Source organism: Rattus norvegicus, chromosome 10 (genome assembly GCF_021556685.1).
Source record: "Rattus norvegicus strain SHRSP/BbbUtx chromosome 10, alternate assembly SHRSP_T2T, whole genome shotgun sequence".
In the NCBI taxonomy this organism is placed as follows: Eukaryota; Metazoa; Chordata; class Mammalia; order Rodentia; family Muridae; genus Rattus; species Rattus norvegicus.
This window is the reverse complement of record NC_141543.1, coordinates 87,140,006-87,143,811: the sequence shown is the minus strand read 5'-3', so window position 1 is coordinate 87,143,811 and position 3,806 is coordinate 87,140,006.

Here is a 3,806-nt window from a genome sequence, read left to right as displayed (position 1 = left end):
GCTACGAGTATAAATGCATGAACTACCTCAGTGCTCACAGTAAGATTGGAGATGAGGGCAGGGACTCAGGCCAGGGGAATGAATCCCAGCCAGAAGAGAGTTGTGGCTTATGCCACACAAGGTTTGTCATGGGGATTGGGCAGGCCTGCCAGGATCCCCACTCACATTGGTCGGGTTGGCAGGGTTCCGTCCTCGTGTCCCCTCCCCCCACCCCATTCCTCTTTCTGTTCGCCTCACCCACTCTCTCACCCTTTCTCTCCAGCTTGTCTCCTCCCGCCTGCTTTAGCTTGGATGGACCAGCCAGTGAGGAAAGGAATGGGCTCCTCCCTTAGAGAGCTGTCTGGAAGGGAGTTCCAGGGCTGGCCTGGAATCCCACAGTCAGCTCCTAGGTTTGGAACCAGGGCCTCTTCAACAGGGTTTCTTGAAGATCCTCTACCTCCACTGAGTCCCCTTGGCGGTAGGGGTCTGGGGGGAGTTGGCTCTGAGATGGAGCAGGATCCTTTGCCCTGGGGCCTGGCCCAGTCACCAGGCTCACTCAGGCCTCCTCTAGTTGGGATCCACCACTGGGCGACCTAGCCCCCTCCCCTCCCTCTAAAGGACCTCCTTCTAGAAGCCCGTTTCACTTTTGTTTTTATCTACCTCTTAGCAGAACAATATAGAGAAGTTAGGTAGCAACAACTCCACTTGCTTAGGTTAGGGGGGGCAAAGGTTTCTTTTTCCAAAGGAAAAAAATATTACCTTAAAACTTTCCAAAAAATCTTTAAAAAAATTAAAAACCAAAAAAAATTTTTTTTTCTTTTAAAGGAGGGAGACAATTTCCAGTGACCATGGGATTAATTTCCTGCGCTGTTTCCCATTCGTGTTTCCCTCTTTGGCAGTCTGAGAGGGTACTGATCTCCCAGTGAGCCCCACGGCTCGGCACATCTCACCCCAGGGCTGCCAGTGAGACCTACCAGCGAATACAGTTTTATGTGAACCTTGTAAGCTCATTTGAAATGAATTTAAATAGATTATAAATTTGCATGATGAATAAATATCTCCTACCACCATTTGGAAGTCTCCCTTCTCTTCAGAATCTTGATTCTGGTCTCTGAAACCAGAGTTAAATCAAAAGAGCCTGCTCCCCTAAGGCAGAATGGATTGATTGACAGTCGTAAGACATGGCTTCCAGTGAGGACTTCATTTTTCTGAGTGGAAATCTGGGAGGGATTGGATGACTGCTGCTTGTGACTTAGAATCTGTAATCGTGACGACTTTGGAACTGTATTTTACAAGAACTCTGCCAGCCATCACAGCTCTGAATTAGACTGAGCCGCCCTCCCACCCTTCTCTGTTCTTGAACTGGGGGAGGGGCAGCTGGCTCAGACTTGGCAAGTTTGATTTTTGGATGGATGAGCACTCCGGGCCCCTTCCCGGTGAAAGTTGTTTCAGCCACAAAGCAATTTCATTCCACTGTTTGCAGTCTCAAAATAAAAGGAAACTTATATTGAAAACCGAGTGTGTCTGTGCTTCTGGGAGTTGGGGAGGTGGAATGCTCAGAATGATGAGAGGGCTGTGCTGGGAAGAAGAGTGTGACCCTGGGTGTGCCTGAGGGTCCCAGAGGGCTGCCCTGACCCTCTCCCCCTTCCCCCCCAGGTTCGGGCTGGGATTAAAAACAGGAAGCTCAGAGAGAGCACAGGTTCCCTCACCTCTGCTCCCTTGTCATACGGAGCTGCTCTGCTCTGCCAGCATGCGTTGATGACCTAGAACAGTAGGTATAAAATACTAAATTCTTACGTCATGGGTTATAGGAGTAAAAGTAGCTAATGACTAGTTCATGTAGTAAGAGGTAACCTTTGTCAAGCTTGGCTCCCCCCACTTTGACTTTTGAGGTCCAGGCTCACTGTGTAGCCCAGGCTGGCCTCAAACCTTCAGTCACCTGCCTTAGTCTCCAGTGCTTGGCTTCTGATGGCCAGGTTCCGGATAGGAGCAAACCCGCCCAGCATCCATTTCCTTTGTGTTTTGAACCTGGTCCTGCATTGTTGTATGTTGAAGGGTTTCTCAGGCTCTCTCAGCACCGTTGTCAGCGAGTCCTCTGTGGTTCCTTCCCCTTGTTCTTACCACAGTTTCTTGTTTGGCCAACCCCAACAAAATACATTGCCGTTCATAGCGTATAGCTCCAAATCCATTTTGTTTTTACTCCCTGGACTGGTTTCTGGGCCCTTCTGTCACCCAGCACATGAAATTCAGTGGTTCCCAACCCATTTTCCGTGAGGGCCTTGAGGCCACCCAAGCAGGGGAGTTGGCTTGACTTTGTGGGAGCCATAGATTTGGCCCGGAAGGTAGGTTAGCCTTTTCTGGGTTCTTCAAGTCTACTCACTTCCTATTGCAGCGCGACACTTCCTGGCACATTTGTGGACAATTCTGCAAAGGGCAGGATGAGACGAGGCATATCCATTACAGGAATAAGGACCTACACCGGGCCGTTCTGGCCCCTTTGAGACAGTCGGAATAGTTCTGGAACCTGCTGTGTAGACAGCGTTGGTCTCAAATTTTATTGATCCTGCTACGTCTGCCTCTCCAGTGCTGGGTTACAGGTGCTCCTCCACCAACCACACCTGGCTTTCATCCAGGATGGCCTCAAACTCTAGACCATCTGCCTTAGAGTCGTCAGTGTTGGCATCCCACGTGTGTAATACCACACCTGGCCAGGTCTTGGCTTCTTACATTTTGAATGTAATCCAAGCTTAAAAAGTGAGAAGTGGGGGTTGGGGATTTAGCTCAGCGGTAGAGCGCTTGCCTAACAAGCACAAGGCCCTGGGTTCGGTCCCCAGCTCAAAAAAAAAAAAAAAAAAAAAGTGAGAAGTGGGGCTGGAGAGATGGCTCAGCGGTTAAGAACACTGACTGGGAGCTGGAGAGATGGCTCAGTGGTTAAGAGCACCCAACTGCTCTTCCAGAGGTCCTGAGTTCAATTCCCAGCAACCACATGGTGGCTCCCAGCCATCTGTAAAGAGATCCGATGCCCTCTTCTGGTGGATCTGAAGACAGATACAGTGTACTTATATATAATAAATAAATAAATCTTTAAAAAAGGGGGGGGGGCTGGGGATTTAGCTCAGTGGTAGAGCGCTTACCTAGGAAGCGCAAGGCCCTGGGTTCGGTCCCCAGCTCCGAAAAAAAGAACCAAAAAAAAAAAAAAAAAAAAACAAAAACAAAAACAAAAAACACTGACTGGTCTCCCAGAGGTCCTGAGTTCAATTCTCAGTGACCACATGGCAACCACATGGTGGCTCACATCCATCTGTAATGAGATCCAATGTCCTCTTCTGGCCTGCAGTCACATATACAGGCAGAACACTACTCTGTATACATAATAAATAAACCTTAAAAAAAAAAAGTGAGAAGTGGCCCGGCCTGATGATGACCCCAGCATTTGGGAGGCAGAGGCAGGCAGAGTTTGAAGACAGCCTGGTCTACAAAGCAAATTGCAGGACAGCCAGAGCTACGCAGAAACTCTTGTCTTGAAAAACAAAGTGAGAAATGCACTCCCAGCTCTGGAGGGTAATTGTCACTTGAGATCTTGACGGGAAGAGCTAACACAGAAGTTGTTGATGTGTGGATCTCAACCCCTGAGTTGGTCAAACTGCCTTTTCCCAGGGGCTGCCTAAGACTAACAGAAAACACAATTACTTTAGAATGCATAACAATAGGAAAATTACACTTGTGAAGTAAGAAAAATAATTTTTTAAAAAGACCTATTTATTATATACAGCGTTCTGCATATATGGCTGCATGTCAGAAGAGGTTAGTTCTAAATAAATACAGAA